Below are 24,488 nucleotides of genomic sequence, written 5' to 3' on the forward strand. Positions count from 1 at the left end.
TACAGTTCAAGAGATGGCAACATGAGAATTTGAGGAAATTTGCCCAACAGGTAAGAATAATATGACTGAGCCAAATTACCATAAACAATGATATCAGGACACTAGAAAATGAATATGGTCAACAAGCTGAGAAGTACAGTTTATTCTTGTTATTCATGGTTATGTTCTGGAAAGTTGCTATGAACCTGAGTTGGTAAGTATTGAATTTTTACCCTTAAGAAAAAAATAGGGTTAAGTTCTGCTATCCTCCGTTTGGAACTTTCATCAACAGATCAGTACAATACCTTATTTTACATTGGTTTCTGTTTAAAGATATTTTATTGAGTATATTTATTGATTCATTAACATAAACTCATTGTCAACAGCATTATAACTCATGACTGAACAGAGTTTGTGTAACTAAATATATTCCTTAGCAAGGTATATCATAGCCTGGTGTGCTTGGGTGAACTAGACAGCCCTTCAGCACAATGCTTGGGGGACATTTTGAACAGTGAAATCACCAAAAAAAGAAAAGAAAAGAAAAAGGCACAAAAATTGCATTTTAAATAAGAAGGCAGAGCACTACCCTGTTTGACCTCAGCTAGGAATGTGTGCCACTCAGTTTTTACCATTCCATATATATCTGAGTAAGTGCTGAAGACCATGAGCATTAATTTGGGGATTATGAATTATTTTTAGTTAGTGTGCAAACTCAAATATGTGGAATAGTTGAATAATGAAGATTAACTTTTATCTATTCATAAAAATCAGCTAACTTGCATAAGATCCATGAGTCTGTGAGCCTCTTACCTGATGGACCTTTCATTCCCTTACCAAAGGTGCCCACACCCACAACTTTATCTGCCAGAAGTGATGATTTTTTATTTAATGCCAAGATTCTGGATGTGAGAGAGCAATGAAGCACTGTGATATTAATCCTGCCCCACAACCCTGGTTGGCTGCTACGATACACATGTACAAAGGAGAACATAGGGAGTTCAGCTAAAATGCAAAACCAGAAAAAAGTTACAAATTTGTTGCATTTCTAAATGCAATTTAGACAACAAAGGGTAATTATTTTATTGCCTTTAGGTTTTTGATCATAATCTTTGTCTACATTTATCATTGCTTCAATGCTGAAAAAAGTTCAAATCTAGGAAGCTAGGAACAAAATAGGATTAGTACAAAGAAACTCACATTATACTACTATGCTGAAAGCCAACATAAAAAGAGAAACTCTTGAAAGAAGCAAGAGAAAAATGACACATCACAGAGATGCAATGATAAAATTAATGGTTATCTTCTTATCAAAAATACTTATGTCAAAAGACATGGAAAGGCACACTTAAGATGCTGACAACAAAAATCAGTCAGTATTTTATATTCAACCAATTATCCCTCAAATTGAAGGCAAAATAAAGACATGTTTACATAAACAAAGACTGAAAGAATTTATTGCCAACAGATCCATGCTATAAGAAACACAAAAAGGTAGTCCTTTACACCAAATGAAAATGACACCAGATAGTAACTCAGATCTATAAGAAGCAATATAGAGAGCAACAGAAGCAGTAAGCATATGGATAAAAAAAGATCATAAATATAAAGTGTTCTAATAGATATATATGTTATACACATTGTATATTTTTCTTTAATTTCTGTAGAAGACATATGACTTGCTTATAAGAACACATATAACTGTGTTGCTGCTTTAAAACAAAATATAAATTTTAATATGCATGATAGCAATAGTATAAAGAAAGAGAGAAGTGGAGCTATTATAGGTAAAATATGATTTGGATAAAGTGCATATTAACAAAATAAATTGTGGTAAGTAAAAAGTGCATATTAAAATTCTTAGAGAAACTACTAAAATAGCACAATATATAACTAAAATACATAGAGCCTTTAAAATAGGATGTTAAATATTTAGCAAAACAGATATCAGTAAAGTAAGAATAAGAAAACAAAAGGGCGATAAGGCAAACAGAATAGTCAAATGATAGACATAAATTCAAATACACAGTTAAGTGTGAAGAAACCGAATATTTTATTCCAACAAAGAATATTAATCTGACTGAAGGTAAAGCTAAAAGTGGTCCACAAGAGAAATACATGAATTTTTTTACAATGTAATAACAGATTGAAAATAACACAAAAAGAAAAAGATGTGTCTGCTCAGTCATGTCTGACTCTTTGCAACCCCATAGACTATAGCCCAGCAGACTTCTCCGTCCATGGTATTTTCCAGGCAAGAATACTGGAGTGGGTTGCCATTTTCTACTCCAGGGGATCTTCCCAACCCAGTGATTGAACCCATATTTCTTGTGTATCCTGCATTTGCAGGCAAATTCTTTACCACTGAGCTACATGCAAAAAAGTGAACATTGGAGAGCTAAAGTGGCTAAAAGTGTCAGACACAACAGATATCAAGAAAAAATGTTACTCCAGATGAAGGTTATTTCATCATGATGGAGGATCAGGAGGGCAAGACTATACAGAATAAAAGTGTAGGGGCATTTAGAAATTTCCACAATATATGGAACAAAAAATAGACAAATCACAATTATAATTGGATAATTAAAAATTATTTTCCTATGAGATGACTGACAAATCGGACAGAAAATTGGTAAGGAAACAGAAGAATTGAAAAACATTATTAAGCAACTTGGACAAATAAGCAACTGTAAAACACTACCATAATACACATATTTTTTTGGATATAGTTTTTAATATATGGAAAAGTGACTGAAACAGGACATATACTGGACAATAAAATCATTCTCCAAATTTAAAAAGGTTTAACAATATATTTCTTGTTCTCTAATGCAACCAAAATTAAATTGTAGATAAATATCAAGAAAAAAATCAAGGGAATATTGTATAAATGTCAAATCACATGCTTCTAAACTACTTTTGTATTACAGAAGAAATAGCATGACAAATTAGAAAATATTTGCACAGAATGGCATTAAAATACTCATCAAAATTTGCTGTAATCAAATTAGGTAAGTTCAGTTAGGTAGTTAAGTGTAGGTAGTTAAGTAGTTAGATAGTTCAGTTCAGTTCAGTCAGTCATGTACAACTCTTTGTGACCCCATGGACTGCAGCACGCCAACTCCGGAGCTTACTCAAACTCATGTTCATTGACTTGTGCCATTCTTGTAGGATACAGGAAGAATAAAAGAAAAGCAGGCCCGGGCAAGGGCCACAAAAGAAATTTATAATTATTGATAAACTGGATGCTATAAGGCATGAGACTCTTGGAACAAGTCCAGAGGGAATAGTTCATAATCTTGAAAACAAGATATGATCCTGGGGTCGGAAAACCAACCCCAGACTGTTTCTCAACTGGTGTCTCAGAGTCACATATTTTAAGTATCTGGTGGAAAATCTATAGATAAGAATATTAGTCTTAGTTACTGATTTGTTATTGATTATTGTTTCCTAATTACTCAATGGTTAATGATCATTTTGTTCTTTGTCCCTGAAGGCCTCATGAATTATAGTTTAACTCCCTGCATATTCTTTCATTCACAGCTGAAAGTATAATAAAGCTGGTTTGGCTTTATTTCAGCACCTTCACCTTGGTCCCCTGATCCTTGCTTTTCTCTGAATTCTTGTGTCTCATTTCTCATTATCTCACTGTATCACACTTTCAGAAACCACGCTTGTTGAGCTGGTCTCGGCAATTCAACCAACTCATCCTCTGTCATCCCCTTCTCCTCCCACATTCAGTCTTTCCCAGTATCAGGGTCTTTTCCAATGAGTCACTTCTTCCCATCAGGTGGCCAAAGTATTCAAGTTTCAGCTTCAACATCAGTCCTTCCAATGAATATTCAAGACTGATTTCCTTTAGGATGGACTGGTTGGATCTTGCAATCCGAGAGACTCTCAAGTCTTCTCCAACACCACAGCTCAAAAGCATCAATTCTTTGGTGCTCAGCTTTCTTTATAGTCCAACTTTCACATCCATACGTGACTACTGGAAAAACCATAGCTTTAAGTAGACAGACCTTTGTTGGGAAAGTAATGTCTCTGTTTTTTAATATGCTGTCAAGGTTGGTCATAGCTTTTTTTCTTTTGGTTTCAAGGCTTCAGTCACCATCTGCAGTGATTTTGGAGCCCCCCAAAAATAAAATCTGTCACTGTTTCCAATGTTTCCTCATCTATTGACCATGAAGTGATGGGACCAGATGCCATGATCTTCGTTTCCTGAATGTTGAGCTTTAAGCCAACTTTTCACTCTCCTCTTTCACTTTCATCAAGAGGCTCTTTAGTTCTTCTTTGCTTTCTGCCATAAGGGCGGTGTCATCTGCATATTTGAGGTTATTTATATTTTGCCCAGCAATCTTGATTCCACTTGAGCTTCTTTGGAACCAGTCTGTTGTTCCATGTCCAGTTCAAACTCTTGCTTCTTGACCTGCATACAGATTTCTCAGGAGGTAGGTCAGGCGGTCTGGTAAATACCCATCTCTTTCAAAATTTTCCACAGTTTGTCATGATTGACACAGTCAAAGGCTTTGGCATAGTCAGTAGAACAGAAGTTGATGTTTTTCTGGGACTCTCTTGCTTTTTTGATGATCCAACAAATGTTGGCAATTTGATCTCTAGTTCCTCTGCCTTTTCTAAAACCAGCTTGAACAGCTGGAAGTTCATGGTTCACATATTGTTGAAGCCTAATGATCTATTTAGATGGAAATGTATATTTCTGAATGTTAAAAAAATAAGTTGATTTTCTAGTCTTCCACCACAAGAAGTTACAAAAAGATCAAATTAAACCCAAGAGAATTTTGATATTTGGCAAAACTAATACAATTATGTAAAGTTTAAAAATAAAATAAAATTAAAAAAAAAATAAACCCAAGAGAAGCAGAAAAAAAGAAACAAGAAAGATAGTAGAAGTCAATAAAACTGTAAACAGTTAAATAATAAAGATAATGAATAAAAACCATAGGTTTTTATTTGAAACCATAGGTTAAATATTTGAAAAGAACAATAAAATGGGAAGAAAAATAATCAAACCAATCAAGGGAACTAAAGAAAGAGGCAAAAATTATCAGTATCAGAAATGAATGGGGACACAACTAGAAGTGATAAGCATATTCAGAGAATAATAAGAGAATATTATGGAACAGATCAAAACCTTCAGAAAATAGAGAAGAATGGGACACTTTCTAATTCATTTTATGAGTACAGTGTTACTTCATACAAACCCAGACAAAAAGAGCACAATGAAAGAAATCTGAAAATACATTACTTATTAACATGGCTACAAAAGTCCTAACAAAATATTAGCAAATCAAAATAGAGATGGCAGACATGAAATCAGAAGATCATTGCTTCTTGGCAGGAAAGTGATGACAAACCCAGACAGTGTGTTGAAATGCTTTTGTGTCTCAGCTGGTAAAGAATCCACCTTCAATGCAGGAGACCTGGGCTTGATCGCTGGGTTAGGAAGATCCCCTGGAGAAGGGAAAAGTTACCCATTTCAGTGTTCTGGTCTGGAAAAATCCATGGAATGTACAATCCATGGGGTTGCAAAGAGTTGGACAGTACTGAGAAACTTTCACTTCATTACTCTGCCGACAACGGTCTGTATAGTCAAGTCAATGGTCTTCCCAGTGGTCACATATGGTTGTGAGAGCTCAATTGTAAAGAAGGCAGAATGCCAAAGAACTGATGCCTTTGAAATATGGTGCTGGAGAAGACTCGTAAAAGTCCCTTAAACAGCAAGGAGATCAAGCCAGTCAATCTTAAGTGAGATCAACCCTGGATATTCACTTGAAGGGTTGATGCTGAAGCTCCAATATTTTGGTCATCTGATGCAAACAGATGACTAACTGGAAAAGTCCCTGATGCTGGAAAGACTGAGTACAGATGGAAAGGAGGGTGTCAGAGGGTGAAATGGTTGGACGGCATCACTGATGCAATGAACATAAACTCGGGAGAACTCTGGAAGATGATGAGGGACAGGGAGGCCTGGGTTGCTGAAGTCCATGGTGTTGCAAAGAGTAAGACACAACTGGGTGACTGAATAACAACAGCAATAAAAGCCTTAACAAAATATTAGCAAGTTGAATAGAGCAGTGTGTAAAAAAGATAATATGTCTTTGACTGAGTGGGGCTTTTTGTTGTTGTTGTTTAGGTGCTAAGACTTGTCTGACTCTTCTGTAACTCCATGGGCTGTAGCCCACCAAGCTCCTCTGTCCATGGCATTTTCCAGAAGAATACTGGAAAGCCTTGTGCGTTCCTTTTCCAGTGGATCTTTCCAATCAAGGGATTGAACCTACATCTCCTGACTTTGCAGGTGAACCACCAGGGAAGCCCAAGTGGGGCTAATCACAAGAATTTAAGCTTTGTTTAACTTCCAAGTAGTAATCAATGCTATATAGCATATTAATAAAATTAATACATAGCATATGATCTTCTTAATAAATGCAGAGAAAATGTCTGTTGAAATTCAACACCTACTTGTAACTACAATTTCTTAGAAAAATAGAAAGCAAATATAATATGCTTAATCTGATAATAAGCATATATGAAAAATCTACAACTACTATCTTAATGGTAAAAAACTGAAAGCTTTCTACTCAAATTGAATACATGGATGTCCATTCTTATCTCTTCTATTAAATATTGTACTTTAGATTCTGTTAGTTCAATCAGAGAGAAAGTAAATAAAACTCATAGAGTTTGGACACTAAACAGCAAAGGATTCTTTGTTCACTGAAGACACAATAGTGTATATGAAAATACTAAGAAGTTTACCAAAGCTTTCTAGATAAGTGAATGTAGCAAATTTGCACCACTTAAGATCAGTATGGGTGTGTGAGCATACAACAATACATATGCAATGAAGGATAAAGAAACTGAAGTAGGAAACTGAAGAAGGAAACTGAAGTTAAGAAAATTTCTCAAGTTTATAGAAGAGGTTGTGATGGCAGGATCTGAACAATATATACGTAGAGCATTTATGATTTGTTTTAGAATATTTAAGATCCCTTTCTATGTATATATATGCTCATGAACAAAGATGGTCCACTATTCTGACTTTGCATCAAGTAAATAACAGTTTACATAGGCTTCTTTCCATTTGTTTTAACTTTACAGTGTATCTTAGAAATTTTTTCATCTTAATATATCTTCTTTTGAATGGCTGCGTGGCTTCCAGAGGATATACTTTTCTGTGATTGAACTTTTATTAGTAGAGCTTTATATTGTTTCCATTTGGTTGTAATTACAAGCTATTCTGTCATTAATATACCTGTATGCTAACAGAAGCAGAAGATATTAAGAAGAGATGGCAAGAATACACAGAAGAATTGTACAAAAAAGATCTTCATGACCCAGATAATCACGATGGTGTGATCACTGACCTAGAGCCAGACCTGGAATGTGAAGACAAGTGGGCCTTAGAAAGCATCACTACGAACAAAGCTAGTGGAGGTGATGGAATTCCAGTTCAGCTATTCCAAATCCTGAAAGATGATGCTGTGAAAGTGCTGCACTCAATGTGCCAGCAAATTTGGAAAACTCAGCAGTGGCCACAGGACTGGAAAAGGTCAGTTTTCATTCCAATCCCAAAGAAAGGCAATGCCAAAGAATGCTCAAACTACCGCACAATTACACTCATCTCACACGCTAGTAAAGTAATGCTCAAAATTCTCCAAGCCAGGCTTCAGCAATATGTGAACCATGAACTTCCAAATGTTCAAGCTGGTTTTAGAAAAGGCAGAGGAACCAGAGATCAAATTGCCAACATCCGCTGGATCATAGAAAAAGCAAGAGAGTTCCAGAAAAACATCTATTTCTGCTTTATTGACTATGCCAAAGCCTTTGACTGTGTGGATCACAATAAACTGGGGAAAATTCTGAAAGAGATGGGAATACCAGACCACCTGACCTGCCTCTTGAGAAACCTGTATGCAGGGCAGGAAGCAACAGTTAGAACTGGACATGGAACAACAGACTGGTTCCAAATAGGAAAAGGAGTTCATCAAGGCTGTATATTGTCACCCTGTTTATTTAACTTGTATGCAGAGTACATCACAAGAAACACTGGAAAGGAAGAAACACAAGCTGAAATCAAGATTGCCAGGAGAAATATCAATAACCTCAGATATGCAGATGACACCACCCTTATGGCAGAAAGTGAAGAGGAACTCAAAAGCCTCTTGATGAAAGTGAAAGTGGAGAGTGAAAAAGTTGGCTTAAAGCTCAACATTCAGAAAACGAAGATCATGGCATCTGGTCCCACCACTTCATAGGAAATAGATGGGGAAACAGTGTCAGACTTTATTTTTCTGGGCTCCAAAATCACTACAGATGGTGACTGCAGCCATGAAATTAAAAGATGCTTACTCCTTGGAAGGAAAGTTATGATCAACCTAGATAGCATATTCAAAAGCAGAGACATTACTTTGCCAACAAAGATTCGTCTAGTCAAGGCTATGGTTTTTCCTGTGGTCATGTATGAATGTTAGAGTTGGACTGTGAAGAAGGCTGAGCGCCAAAGAATTGATGCTTTTGAACTGTGGAGTTGGAGAAGACTCTTGAGAGTCCCTTGGACTGCAAGGAGATCCAACCAGTCTATTCTGAAGGAGATCAGTCCTGGGATTTCTTTGGAAGGAATGATGCTCAAGCTGAAACTCCAGGACTTTGGCCACCTCATGCGAAGAGTTGACTCATTGGAAAAGACTCTGATGCTGGGACGGATGGGGGGCAGGAGGAGAAGGGGATGACAGAGGATGAGATGGCTGGATGGCATCACTGACTCGATGGACGTGAGTCTGAGTGAAGTCCGGGAGTTGGTCATGGACAGGGAGGCCTGGCATGCTGTGATTCATGGGGTCGCAAAGAGTCGGACACGACTGAGCGACTGATCTGATCTGATCTGATGTGATTTTTAAAAAGTAATGTACAGAGTTGTATTTCTATGGAAGAGGTTTCTTACACTGAATGTATTTAATATACTTCAGTGAAAAATAATTCTTTTAAATTTGATATAGAATACTCAAAAATGTCCCCATTCAATGCTGTGGTCAATTTACTTGGTATCAGGAGTATATTAAAACATTCTTACCTGCATGCTTAGTTGATAATGGATATAAACTTTTGTCCCTCTGTTAGGACAAAATAATACATCGTTGGTTATTGCTTGTTAGAAAGGCAAAGGTACATAATACATTGGAATGTTTTTAAGAAGGTAGTTGTTCAGTCACCCAGTCTTGGACTGCAGCCCGTCAGGCCTCCCTGTGCCTCACCATTTGCTGGCATTTGCCAAAATTCATGCTCATTGTATTGGTGATGCTGTCCAGCCATCTCACCCTCTGACACCCTTGTTTCCTTCTACCCTCGATCTTTCCCAGCATCAGGGACTTTCCCAATGAGTTCTCTGTTCAGATCTGAAGACCAAAATTCTGGAGTTTCAGCTTTAGCATCAGTCCTTACAGTAAATATTCAGGGTTGGTCTCTCTTAAGATTGACTGTTTTGATCTCCTTGTTGTCCATAGGACTTTCAGAAGTCTTCTCCAGCACCACAGTTCAAAGGCATCAATTCTTTGATGTTCTGTCTTCTTTATGGTCCAACTCTCATAACCACACATGGCCACTGGGAAGACCAACTTTTTTAAATAACTTCACAATTTTTTTACTTTTTTAAATTGAATGTGATTTTTCAATTTTGCAATATTTCAAATTTTGTGAACAAAACACTCTACTGTTGTACATTACAAGCATTTCATGCAGACTTTCACTTTCTCTTTTGTTTATATAATTTCTTCATCTAGTTTTTGACAATATTTTACTCCAGAAATTTGACACTTACATTGAATATCTTGCACTTCAACTTTTCCTAAATTTATTTCCATACATTTATATTTGGTTATTTATGCCTTGCCCTTCAGTCATTTTGGAAGGTCCTTTCACATAAGTATTAATGTGTTATGTACAGATTTAATTTTTACTATATTATAAATGTATAATTAGATGATAGAAATAAGTGGAGGAGGAAATGACACTCCACTCTAGTAATTTTGCCTGGAAAATCCCATGGACAAAGGAGCCTGGCAAGTTACAATCCATGGGGATACAAAGAGACACGACTGCGCAACTGAGCTGAGCAAATTATAGAAGGCCATATTTAATATGAGGAAATTGTGCATTAAATTTTATTTTTAAAATTAGCTTGTTTCTTCTGTAAGTTTAACTTGCTATATTTAATTTCTCTACATTTTCTATTTCTCAACACAAAATTATCATAAATATTATTGTTCACATAATAGAGTAGAATTTGCTTTTACTTGTTCAAAATAACAGAACATATCCATCACTTTTTTGTTTATACATTCTCCATACATAGCTATCTTTAAGTCTATATTTAATTCTCCATAAGAATCATTTTTTTGTCCATATGATCATAACCCAAGTTCTTCTGGTATTCAGTGTTCAGCCAAACAGACTTCAGAAATCAATTCAGGTCAATATATAAGGATTTATTTTTCAAAACCTGTACTTCCCATAAGTTCATATTCTACAAGAAGTACATAGATATTGATCCTGTGTCAGCCACATATCTCTGAAAAAGTTTTTGGTTTTCTACAGTTTATATGGTCTCTCTTTCTCAATCTGTCATACCCACAAACTCTGCCACAGAGTTTGAGTCTCTCTATTGATTGTCTCTTTTAGTTATATTATGGATAGAGAACTCTGTGAATCCTGCTGGGTGGCTGATGATGTTAAGGTGATGCATCACTGATATAAACACATTAAAATAAACTATCACTGCTTAATGCTAATGCAAACAGCACAGCACATTCAATTATGCACTAAACAGCTTTTCCCTCTTTTCTTATGCCCATGTCTAGAGGATTACTGGAGCTGTGTTTCAGTTACTCAAATTTTGCACAGCCTTCCAACAACATGTTATGGTTACCAAAGACAAGAAGCAATAATAGATTAATTCAGCAAGGGCTGAATATGCCTTTAATAGCCATGCAATAGGCTTATCTGGGCCAACAAAGTGACCTTCTTTCATGTCTGTTCAATTAGAGATAATAGTTGAAGGCATTAATCACACATATTTTCAACAAAACTTTTCTCAGTTAAAGACACCCTGCAAATGATGTGGTCCAATGCACATCCGCCCATTAGGGTTGCTATGACTATGGTGAGTCTGATCTGAAAGACAGGATACAATCAGGCCTGAGACAATGAGTGGATTTTCATATTTAACGGCCTGGGTTTTCAGCCTGGCACAGCAAACTGAATAGCGGTGACCCAAAGGTGACCTTCCATTTTACTTCTTTGATTTGTCCCCAGGAATGGATAAGGCACTGGGATCCTGGGAGTAATCAGAAAACAAGCATGTTCCTTGTATAAATGAAATCTCCAAGGAAGAGCCTACTTTAGCAAACTTTTGCTTTCTTCAGCACTGATATAGGAGAATCCTCTTGATATTAAATTATTCTTGATTTAAAGGTCTTTCTAGTAATACAGTTAAAAAATTATATCAACCAAGAGTAATGGGACCCAGCAATTCACTCTCCCACTTAATGTCCTCAGTCATACATTTACATGTCAGGTTTTCAGTTTCTCCAACTACAGAGAAACTGAAAGCATTTGAATTTACCTAGATATAAAATGAAATTGATATTATTTAATAAAATGAATATAGGATAGGAATAGGTATTCATGAAGCAAATGATTCTCTTTTTATCGGAGGCAGAAATGTAATCCTGCAGAGAAGGACTTAACCAGATACACTAGGCTCAATGATGCTGCTTAGTTTATATTGTTATTTCTCTACTACCTGTGTCTTTATAGAGCATGATATATTATATACCTTTCACCTTTGTAAATGAAGGTATACTTCTTTCCCTGAAGTATCCTAGAAAACTTTTTCTCAAGAAAATATCAAATATCAGTTACTCTTTACTATGAATTGAATTCCATACATCAATATTCTTTCTGCATAATGCTGAATGCACTCAATATGTCAGCATATTTGGAGAACTCAGCAGTGGCCACAGGACTGGAAAAGGTCAGTTTTCATTCCAATCCCAAAGAAAGGCAATGCCAAAGAATGCTCAAACTACCGCACAATTGCACTCATCTCACATGCTAGTAAAGTAATGCTCAAAATTCTCCAAGCCAGGTTTCAGCAATACATGAAACGTGAACTTCCAGATGTTCAAGCTGGGTTTAGAAAAGGCAGAGGAACCAGAGATCAAATTGCCAACATCCCCTGGATCATGGAAAAAGCAAGAGAATTCCAGAAAAACATCTATTTGTGCTTTATTGACTATGCCGAAGCCTTTGACTGTATGGGACACAATAAACTGTGGAAAATTCTCAATGAGATGGGAATACCAGACCACCTGAACTGCCTCTTGAGAAAACTGTATGCAGATCAGGAGATAGCAGTTAGAACTGGACATGGAACAAGAGACTGGTTCCAAATAGGAAAAGGAGTACGTCAAGGCTGTATATTGTCACCCTGCTTATTTACCCTATATGCAGAGTACATCATGAGAAACTCTGGGCTGGAGGAAGCACAAAATGGAATCAAGATTACTGGGAGAAATATCAATCACCTCAGATATGCAGATGACACCACCCTTATGGTAGAAAGTGAAGAAGAACTAAAGGGCTTCTTGATGAAAGTGAAAGAGGAGAGTGAAAAAGTTGCCTTAAAGCTCAACATTCAAAAAACTAAGATCATGACATCTGGTCCCATCACTTCAGGGCAAATAGATGGGGGAAACAGTGGAAACAGTGACTGACTTTGTTTTTCTGGCTCCAAAATTACTGAAGATAGTGATTGCAGCCTTGAAATTAAAAGATGTTTACTCCTTAGAAGGAAAGTTATGACCAACCTAGATAGCATATTAAAAAGCAGAGACGTTGTCAACAGAGGTTCATCTAGTCAAGGCTATGGTTTTTCCAGTGGCCATGTATGGATGTGAGAGTTGGAATACAAAGACAGCCGAGCGCTGAAGAATTGATGCTTTTGAACTGTGGAGTTGGAGAAGACTCTTGAGAGTCCTTTGGACTGCAAGGAGATCCAAGGAGTCTTTCTCAGTCCATCTTAAAGGAGATCAGTCCTGGGTTTTCTTTGGAAAGACTGATGTTGAAGCTGAAACTCCAATACTTCGGCCACCTGATGCGAAGAGCTGACTCATCTGAAAAGATCCTGATTCTGGGAAAGACTGAGGGCAGGAGGAGAAGGGGACGACAGAGGATGAGATGGTTGGATGGCATCACCGACTCAATGGACATGGGTTTGGGTGGATTCTGGAAGTTGGTGATGGACAGGGAGGCCTGGCATGCTATGGTTCATGGTGTCGCAAAGAGTCGGACAATACTGAACGACTGAACTGAACTGAATGCAGTTCTATCAATTATTTAACAACAGATTTAAATGTCACTAAGTATTTTATTAAAAAACAAAGAAATCTGATAACAAGAAAAATGTCTTTGCTTTGCAAGTAAAATAAATAGATAAAAACACAAATATACTATATATAGATAGATAGATAGATATAGATAGATATAGATATACAAAAACTCAAAAATCCATATTATAACTGTTAATCCATACAGTATAAGTAATAATACAGTGGTTGCCCAAAAGATGTAAATTAGCATAAGTAGCTAAGTTCAGGTAAATTCAGTTAAGCCACTCAGACCAGTCTGACTGCTTGCTACCCCATGGATTGCAGCACACCAGACTTCCCTGTCCATCAACAACCCCTAGAGCTTGCTCAAACTCATGTCCATTGAGTTGGTGATGCTATCCAACCATATCATCCTTGGTCGTTCCCTTCTCCTACTGCCTTCAATCTTTCCAGGATCAGGGTCTTTTCCAAAGAGTCAATCTTTGCATCATGCGGCCAAAATATTGGAACCTCAGCTTCAAAGTAAATTCTTCCAATGAATATTCAGGATGGATTTCCCTTAGGATTGACTGGCTTGATCTCCTTGAAGTCCAAGGGACACTCAAGAGTCTTCTACAAACCACAGTTCAAAATTATCAATTCTTTGGTACTCATCTTTCTTTTTTTTTTATTCTCTTTAATTTTATTTTATTTTTAAACTTTACAAAATTGTATTAGTTATGCCAAATATCATAATGAATCTGCCACAGGTATACATGTGTTCCCCATCCTGAACCCTCCTCCCTCCTCTCTCCCCATACCATCCCTCTGGGTTGTCCCAGTGCACCAGCCCCAAGCATCCAGTATCGTACATCGAACCTGGACTGGCAACTCGTTTCATATATGATATTATACATGTTTCAATGCCATTCTCCCACATCTTCCCACCCTCTCCCTCTCCCACAGAGTCCATAAGACTGTTCTATACATCAGTGTCTCTTTTGCTGTCTCGTACACAGGGTTATTGTTACATCTTTCTAAATTCCATATATATGCGTTAGTATACTGTATTGGAGTTTTTCTTTCTGGCTTACTTCACTCTGTATAATAGGCTCCAGTTTCATCCACCTCATTAGAACTGATTCAAATGTATTCTTTTTAATGGTTGAGTAATACTCCATTGTGTATATGTACCATAGCTTTCTTATCCATTCATCTGCTGATGGACATCTAGGTTGCTTCCATATCCTGGCTATTATAAACAGTGCTGCGAATTTCCAAATCTCACATCCATACATTACTACTAAAAAAACCATAGCTTTGACTAGATGGACCTTTTTTGGCAAAGTAATGTCTCTGTTTTTTAATATGCTATCTTGGTCACAGCTTTTCTTCCAAGGAGCAAGCGTCTTTTAATTTCATGGCTGGAGTGATTTTGGAGCCCCCAAAAATAAATTCTGTCATTGTTTCAATTGTTTCCCCATCTATTTTCTATGAAGTGATGGGACAGATGCCATGATCTAAATTTTTTGAATACTGAATTATAAGCCAACTTTTTTTTTGTATTACCTACATTTATTTAAATTTAATTTTTTTATTTTACTTCTTTTTTTATTTTATTTTATTTTTAAACTTTACATAATTGTATTAGTTTTGCCAAATATCAAAATGAATCCGCCACAGGTATACATGTGTTCCCCATCCTGAACCCTTCTCCCTCCTCCCTCCCCATACCATCCCTCTGACTTTTTCACTCTCCTTTTTCACTTTCATCAGGAGGCTCTTTAGTTCTTCTCTTTCTGCCATAAGGGTGGTGTCATCTGCATATCTGACGTTATTCATATTTCTCCCGGCCATCTTGATTTCAGCTTGTGCTTCATCCAGCCTGGCATTTCATGTATTCTGCATATAAGTTAAATAAGCAGGGAGACAATTTACAGTCTTGACGTACTCCTTTCCCAATTTGCAACCACTCTGTTGTTCCATGTCCAGTTCTAATTGTTGCTTCTTGACCTGCACACAGATTTCTCAGAAGGCACTTCAGGTGGTCTGGTATCCCCATCTCCTGAAGAATTGTCCACGGTTAGTTGTGATCCACAGAGTCAAAGGCTTTGGCATAGTCAATAAAGCAGAAGTGATGTTTTTCTGGAACTCTCTTGCTTTTTCGATGATACAGCAGATGTTGGCACTTTGATCTCTGGTTCCTCTGCCTTTTCTAAAACCAGCTTGAACATCTGGAAGTTTGCGGTTCACGTACTGTTGAACCTTGACTTGGAGAATTTTGAGCATTTCTTTACTAGCATGTGAGATGAGTGCAATTGTGTGGTAGTTTGAACATTATCTGATATTGCATTTCTTTGGGATTATAGCTCCATTGGAACTCCATCACCTCCAGTAGCTCTGTTTGTAATGATGCTTCCTAAAGCTCCCTTGACTTCACATTCCAGGATGTCTGGTTCTATGTAAGTGATCACACTATTGTGGTCACCTGGTTCATGAAGATCTTTTTTTGTATAATTCTTCTGTGTATTCTTGCCACCTCTTCTTAATATCCTCTGCTTCTGTTAGGTCCAAACTATTTCTGTCCTTTATTGTGCCCATCTTTGCATGCAATATTCCCTTGGCATCTCTTATTTTCTTGAAGAGATCTCTAGTCTTTCCCATTCTATTGTTTTCCTCTATTTCTTTGCAGTGATCACTGAGGAAGGCTATCTCTTCTCTCCTTGCTGTTCTTTTGAACTCTGCATTCAGATGGGTGTAGTTTTCCTTTTCTCCTTTGTCTTTTGCTTCTCTTCTTTTCTCAGATATTTGTAAGGCCTCCTCAGGCACCATTTTGCATTTCTTTTTCTTGGGGATTTTCTTGATCACTGCCTCCTGTACAATGGCACGAACCTCCATCCATAGGTCTTCAGGCACTTTGTTATCAGATTTACTCCCTTGAATCTATTTGTCACATCCACTGTATAATCATAAGGGATTTGATTTAGGTCATACATGAATGGTCTAGTGGTTTTCCCTACTTTCTTCAATATAAGTCTGAATTTGGCAATAAGCTGTTCATGATCTGAGCCACAGTCAGCCCCCAGTCTTGTTCTTGCTGACTGTATAGAGCTTCTCCATCTTTGGCTGCAAAGAATATAATCAATCTGGTTTTGGTAGTGACTATCTGGTGGTGTCCATGTGTGGACTTGTCTCTTGTGTTGTTGGAAGTGGGTGTTTGCTATGACCCTTGCATTCTCTTTGCAATACCCTATTAGTCTTTTCCCTGCTTCATTTTGTACTCCAAGGTGAAACTTACCTGTTACTCCAGTATCTCTTGACTTCCTATTTTTCCATTCCAGTCCCCTATGATGAAAAGGACATCTTTTTTAGGTGTTAGTACTAGAAGGTCTTGTAGGATTCATAGGACCGTTCAATTTCAGCTTCTTCGGCATTACTGACAGGGGCATAGACTTGGATTACTGTGATATTGAATGGTTTGCCTTGGAAATGAGCAGAGATCATTCTGTCATTTTTGAGATTATATGCAAGTACTGCATTTCGGACTCTTTTGTTGACCATGAGAGCTACTCCATTTCTTCTAAGGGATTCTTGCCCACAGTAGTAGATATAATGGTCATCTGAATTAAATTTGCCCATTCCAGTAGTTAAGTTTGGAGATGGTATAAATTAAGTAATGAGAAGAATTACATGAACTAAGGAATTTACCTTTACAACAAGGTAAATACTTTTTATGTCACAGGATTAAATTAACCATTCCTTCTACCTAGCATTTCCAGATCATCCAGCTTTAAATCCTTTCCTTTATTTGTGCTTCCACTTCCCTTGGGCATCAATAAGACAATTACATTATTTAGCCTTGTATTATTGTCTTTTATGGGGATACCTTCAATAGTACTTGAAAACAGATTGTAATTTTTCATTTCTGAATTTTTGTCTTATTTATGAGGATTAATGTTTTTTGTTTTTGACTTTTGTTTTTTTTAATGAATAGAAAATTATGGAATACAATTCCACATAAAGAAAGGGTTTATATGAACTGATAGTGGATGAATAGTTTTTGACTATGTGTATGGCCACCTCATGCAAAGAGTTGACTCATTGGAAAAGACTCTGATGCTGGGAGGGATTGGGGGTAGGAGGAGAAGGGGATGACAGAGGATGAAACGGCTGGATGGCATCACCAACTCGATGGACATGAATTTGAGTGAACTCCTGGAGTTGGCCTGGTGTGCTGCGATTCATGGGGTCCCAAAGAGTTGGACATGACTGAGTGACTGAACTGAACTGAACTGAACTGATGATGTTTGAAAAAAAAAACAGTTGAAAAGATAAGACAATGCAATATTTACTGGTAGAACAAATTTTATGAGGTTATGAATTCTTAGATTTTTATTTTCAGGACAAGCATTGTGTTAGTCACTCAGTTGGTACTGATTCTTTGCAACCTCATGGACTCTTTGCAACTTACCAGGCTCCATTGTCCATGGAATTCTCCAGGAAAGAATCCTGGGGTTGGTTGCTATGCCATTCAACAGGGGATCTTTCTACACCAGGAATCAAACTCTGGTCTCCTGAATTTCAGGCAGATTCTTTACTGTCTGAGGCACAAGGGAAGCATATTTTCAGGAGAATTGTTTATGAACTAATGCCTCTGGGATATGGCAAGCTTGGGACCAATTAGATTCCTAGAGATAAAAGAAGAGATTATTCTAAGAAGGTAATATTATAGTATTATAGTGTGTGGAGGTTCAAGAGTGTTTAAATAGTCTATAGTTATATAATTTTTAGACTGTGCTACTTATTCTAAATTTTAAATGAAAAATTTTGTTTTCTAAGAAGTCTGAATTTATGCTTTATAATTCAGCCTATTACTTTGCTTATAGGGTACTCTGTACTAGACATATTTAAAAGTATATAGATTGAAAGAGATGCATCATGGATATGTAGAAAAATAGATATATAGATAGAAAATTATCTTACTGAACAATTATTCCTCACTGATATAATATAGGAGTTAGTTAGTGATATAAATCAGACAGGCAATGATTTTTAAATTTATTTCTGGAATTTAAATATTTAAATAAATATTCTATTTGACTTCTTCCTTGATTCAGTTTAGCCTTGCAATTCTAAGGCTCACCAATGTTTATATCTTCTTCCATACTACTATCAAATATTAATAAAATACTTGAATGAGAAATCTGTATATATGTATAATTCTTATATATTTCATTTTGTAAATAAAAAATAAATATTTACACATTTTCAGTTCAGTTCAGTAGCTCAGTCATGTCTGACTGTTTGCAATCCCATGGACTGCAGCACACCAGACTTCCCAGTTCATCACTAACACCCAAAACTAACTCAAACTCATGTCCATCGAGTCGGTGATGCCATTCAACCATCTCATTCTCTGTCTTCCAGTTATCCTCCTGCCTTAAATCTTTCCCAGCATCAGGGTCTTTTCCAAGGAGTCAGTTCTTCACATCAGGTGGCCAAAGTATTGGAGTTTCAGCTTCAATATCAGAACTTCCAATGAATATTCAGGACTGATTTCCCTTAGGATGGATTGGTTGGCTCTCCTTGCAATCCAAGGGACTCTCAAGAGTCTTCTCCAACACCATAGTTCAAAAGCACAAATTCTTTGGTTCTCAGATCTCTTTATATTCCAACTCTAACATCCAAAATCAGTGCAGATGGTGATTTCAGCCATGAAATTAAAAGACTCTTACTCCTTGGAAGGAAAGTTATGACCAACTTAGATAGCATATTGAAAAGCAGAGATATTACTTTGCCAACAAAGGTCCGTCAGGTCAAAGCTATGGTTTTTCCAATGGTCATGTATGGATGGGAGAGTTGGACTGTGAAGAAAGCTGAGTGCCGACGAATTGATGCTTTTGAAATGTGGTGTTGGAGAAGACTCTTTCGAGTCCCTTGGACTGCAAGGAGATCCAACCAGTCCATTCTAAAGGAGATCATCCTGGGTGTTCATTGGAAGGACTGATGCTAAAGCTGAAACTCCAATACTTTGGCCACCTCATGGGAAGAGTTGACTCATTGTAAAAGACCCTGATGCTGGGAGGGATTTTGGGGCAGGAGAAGGGGATGACAGAGGATGAGATGGCTGGATGGCATCACCGACTCGATGGACATGAGTTTGAGTAAACTCCAAGGGTTAGTGATGGACAGGGAGGCCTGATGTGCAGCAATTCATGGGGTCGCAAAGAGTCAGACACGACTGAGTGACTGAACTGAACTGAACTGAACTGAACATCCATATGGGACTACTGGGAAAAACATAGCTTTGACTAGATAGATATTTGTTGGCAAAGTAATGTCTCTGCTTTTTAATATGCTGTCTGGTAGGGTCATAGCTTTTCTTCCAAAGAACAATTGTCCTTTAATTTTATGGCTGCAGTCACCATCTGCAGTGATTTTGGAGCCCCCTCAAAATACAGTCTTTCACTGTTTCCATTGTTTCCTCATCTATTTGCCATGAAGTGATGGGACCAGATGCCATGAACTTAGTTCTGTGAATCTTGAGTTTTAAGCAAACATTTTCACTCTCCTCATTCTTCTTCACTTTCTGCCATAAGGGTGGTATCATCTGCATATCTGAGGTTATTGATATTTCTTCTGGCAATCTTGATTCCAGCTTGTGATTCATCCAGCCCATCATTTTACATGATGTACTCTGCATATAAATAAAATAAACATGGTGAGGATATACAGCCTTGTTTGTAGTGATGCTTCCTAAGGCCAACTTGACTTCACATTCCATGGTGTCTGACTCTAGGTGAGTGATCACACCATTGTGGTTATCTGGGTCATGAAGATCTTTTTTGTATAGTTCTTCTGTGTATTCTTGCCACCTCTTCTTAATAACTTCTGCTTCTGTTACATCCATACTATTTCTGTCCTTTATTGTGCCCATCTTTGCATACAATATTTCCTTTGTATCTCTAATTTTCTTGAAGAGATAACTAGTCTTTCCTATTCTATTGTTTTCCTCTACTTCTTTGCATTGATCATTGAAAAAGACTTTCTTATCTCTCCTTGCTATTCTTTTGAATTCTACATTCAGATGAGTGTATCATTCTTTTTTTCTTTTGCCTTTAGCTTCTCTTCTTTTCTCAGCTATTTGTAAGGTCTCCTTAGTTCAGTTCAGTTCAGTTGCTCAATCGTGTCCGAATCTTTGCGACTCCATGAATAGCAGCACACTAGGCCTCCTTGTTCATCACCAACTCCCGGAATTTATTCAACTCATGTCCATCGAGTTGGTGATGCCATCTAGCCATCTCATATTTTGTCATCCACTTCTTCTCCTGCCCCAATCCTTCCCTGCATCAGAGTTTTTTCCAGTGAGTCAACTCTGCATGAGGTGGCCAAAGTATTGGAGTTTCAGCTTTAGCATCAGTCCTTTCAATGAACACCCAGGACTGATCTCCTTTAGAATGGACTGGTTGGATCTTCTTGCAGTCCAAAGGACTCTCAAGAGTCTTCTCCAGCACCACAGTTCAGAAGCACCAATTCTTTGGCACTCAGCTTTCTTCACAGTCCAAATCTCACATCCATACATGACCACTGGAAAAACTAAGGCCTCCTCAGACAACCATATTTCCTTTTTGCATTTGTTTTTATGAGGGATGGTCTTGATCACTGCCTCCTGTACAATGTCATGAACCTCTGTCCATAGTTCTTCAGGCACTTTGTCTATCAGATCTAACCCCTTGAATCTATTTGTCACTTCCACTGTATAATACTAAGGGATTTGATTTAGTTCACACATGAATGGTCTAATCATTTTCTCTACTTTCTTTAATTTAAATCTGAATTTGAATAAGGATTTCTTTTTCTGAGGCACAGTCAGCTCCCAGTCTTATTTTTGCTGACTATATAGCGATTCTCCATCTTTGGCTATAAAAAATATAATCAACCTGATTTCAATATTGACCATCAGGTGATGTCTATGTGTAGAGTCTTGTTTGTGTTGTTGGAAGAGGGTTTTTGCTATGACCAGTGTTTTTTGTTGGCAAAACTCTGTTAGCCTTTGCCCTGCTTCATTCTGTACTCCAAGGCCAAATTTTCCTGTTACTCCAGGTATCTCTTGATTTCCTACTTTTGCATTCAGTCCCCTAAAATGAAAAGGACATCTTTTATGGGTGTTAGTTCTGGAACTTCTTGTAGGTCTTCATAGAACCATTCAACTTCAGCTTCTTCAGCATTACTGGTTTGGGCATACACCCGATTATGTCTATATATTTTATAGATGTTTAAATAAAATATACCTTAAATATGTAACTTTACCTGTATAATTCATGTATATATACAAAATGTTCTAATCAATTATTTTTCAATTAAAGAAAAAAGACCTAAATATTAACTAATATGCCAAGTTCTATCAGATCCACCTTCTACGAGCACAAAATTAAGATCATCAACTAAGACTACATTGCCCTGGTCTCTGGAAGAGATCCATTAACTAGTGAATTTTTAATACATAGTATATCTGACATTCAATAATATAGTTACTACATATGACAAAAGATGGAATTGTATGACTAAGAACAAGATAAAATGAAGCAGACAATAATATGACACAGATGTTTTTAAAAACAAGCAGAGAATGAGATAGAATAATAAAAGTTGAATAATTTCATCAGATGTTTAAGTTCCATTAAAACTATATTCTAAAAATGTTAAATATTTGTTTAATATTTAATTTTTAAATCAGTTTAATAAGAGATCAGCCACATTTGAATTCAAGATTTGTAAACTGAAAATATGCCAATAAATTACACCCATAGAATAGATATTAAAGCACAAGGGGAAAATGGAAACTTTATAAAACAACATTAAATACTGATGGAATAGCATATAAAAGCCTAAAATAGTAGCAATTCGAGTACCAGGAGGATGAAAGAAAAGGGACAATGATAATATGGGATGAAAAAATTGCTGGAAACTGACTGAAGACCTCTGGTGATACATTTAAAAGTCTCTGCAAACTCCAAGCAAAAATAAGTTCTGAAAAAAACTATACCTAAAGACATACAACAGTAAGACTGCTGGAAATCAAACAAATTAAATATTCTAAAAGCAGCCAGAGAAGAGTGTGCATTATCTTCAAAGGAGTAATATCAGGATAGCAAATATTCTTTCAGCAGAAATGGAAATGTGAATACAATGGAGTGATATTCTTTAAGTGCTAAAAGAAAGAAACACCTATCTTGAATTCTACACCCAAGTAAATATTTTTCAAGATAAAGCTAAAATAAAACATCTGGAATGAAACCCTGAAAGCATTTGCTATCATACAGCTTGGACTAAGAGAATTTGAAAGTAATTTATTAAGATTGAAGGAAATGACCCCACATGGAAACAGCCATATGGGATAAAGAGAACAATGGGGGGAAAAAAGTGGAATAAATACAAAAAAACAATGATAATGTAAATGAAGGTACAAAATAACAGTATTGTTTTGTGAATTGGATGCTTGGGGCTGGTGCACTGGGACAACCCAGAAGGATGGTATGGGGAGGGAGGAGGGAGGAGGGTTCAGGATGGGGAACATGTGTATGCCTGTGGCAGATTCATTTCAATATATGGCAGAACCAATACAATATTGTAAAGTTTAAAAATAAAATAAAATAAAAAAAAAAACCTTACATTACAATAATTCAGAATATAGAAAAGTAAATGGAAAGAAATATTCTGAGTTTCTAGCAGTATTAGTGAAGTAACAATTTCACATTAAAACTGTAACAGATGAAAGATAAATGTTTTAATCTCTGAAATAGTAAAATCACACACACACATGCACATATAAGAGGAGGGCATGGCAACCAACTCCAGTATTCTTACCTGGAGAATCCCCACGGACAGATGAGCCTCAGGCTATAGTCCATGGGCTTGAAGAGTCAGGCAAGACTGAGTGACTAAGCACAGCACATGTACATATATCTGGGTTGGGAAGATCCCCTAGAAAAGTGAATGGCTACCCACTTCAGTATTCTTGCCTGGAGAATTCCATGAACAGGCAGGTCTGGAGGGCTACAGTCCATAGTGTTGCAGAGTGCAACACGACTTAGTGACTAACTAAAATAATAAACAAAACTAAATACATATAGGTGTGTGTGTATAAATATATATATATACACATATATATATTTTATGTACATATATATGTATGTATATATATACAACAAGTTATTAGAAGGGAAGATACTTTTATAAATTATGTTATATTTTTAAAATCTGAAGGTAGGCAAAATGAGGAAAAATTAAATATATAGGTACATAGAAAACAGATAATAATATGAATAATATAAAATAAACCATATACCTGTATGCTGCTCATAAAAAGAAGTAAACCCTAAAAACATAAAAGAATATTAATGAACGCTGAGAAAATAAAGAGTACAATTACATTTTTTAAAAGTAAAGAACTAATAAATTCAATTCTTGATGCTTTTGAACTCTGGTGTTGGAGAAGACCCTTGAGAGTCCCTTGGACTGCAAGGAGATCCATCCAGTGCATTCTAAAGGAAATCAGTAGTGAATATTCATTGGACGGTCTGATGTTGAAGCTGAAACTCCAATATTTTGGCCACCGGATGCGAAGAACTGACTTATTTGAAAAGACTCTGATGCTGGGAAAGATTGAAGGCAGGAGGAGAAGGGGAAGGGGACAACAGAGGATGAAATTCTTGGGTAGCATCACCAACTCAATGGACATGAGTTTGAGTAAACTCCGGAAGTTGGTGATTGACACGGAGGCCTGGCATGCTGCAGTCCATGGGGTCGCAAAGTCGGACATGACTGAGCAACTGAACTGAACTGAAAGAACTAATATTAGCATCATACATGTCACAAAAACCCTATGTTCCTTTTTTTACAGGTTGAATAGATCTGGACAGGGGAGTTTTTATAAATCTGTGTAAATTATGATGGGTTTACAAAACAAAAATCTTGCCCTAAATTACTAGCTATATCATTAATAAATTTTTACATTACTTATATTTATTTCCAAGTTAAATAGCATAGATAAATGACTCAGAAATCATAGACTTAGGCCAGTTAAAATATCTTTCTATAACTATTACCAAGTTCCTTATTATTAAA

Source organism: Bubalus bubalis, chromosome 7 (genome assembly GCF_019923935.1).
Source record: "Bubalus bubalis isolate 160015118507 breed Murrah chromosome 7, NDDB_SH_1, whole genome shotgun sequence".
Taxonomy (NCBI): Eukaryota; Metazoa; Chordata; class Mammalia; order Artiodactyla; family Bovidae; genus Bubalus; species Bubalus bubalis.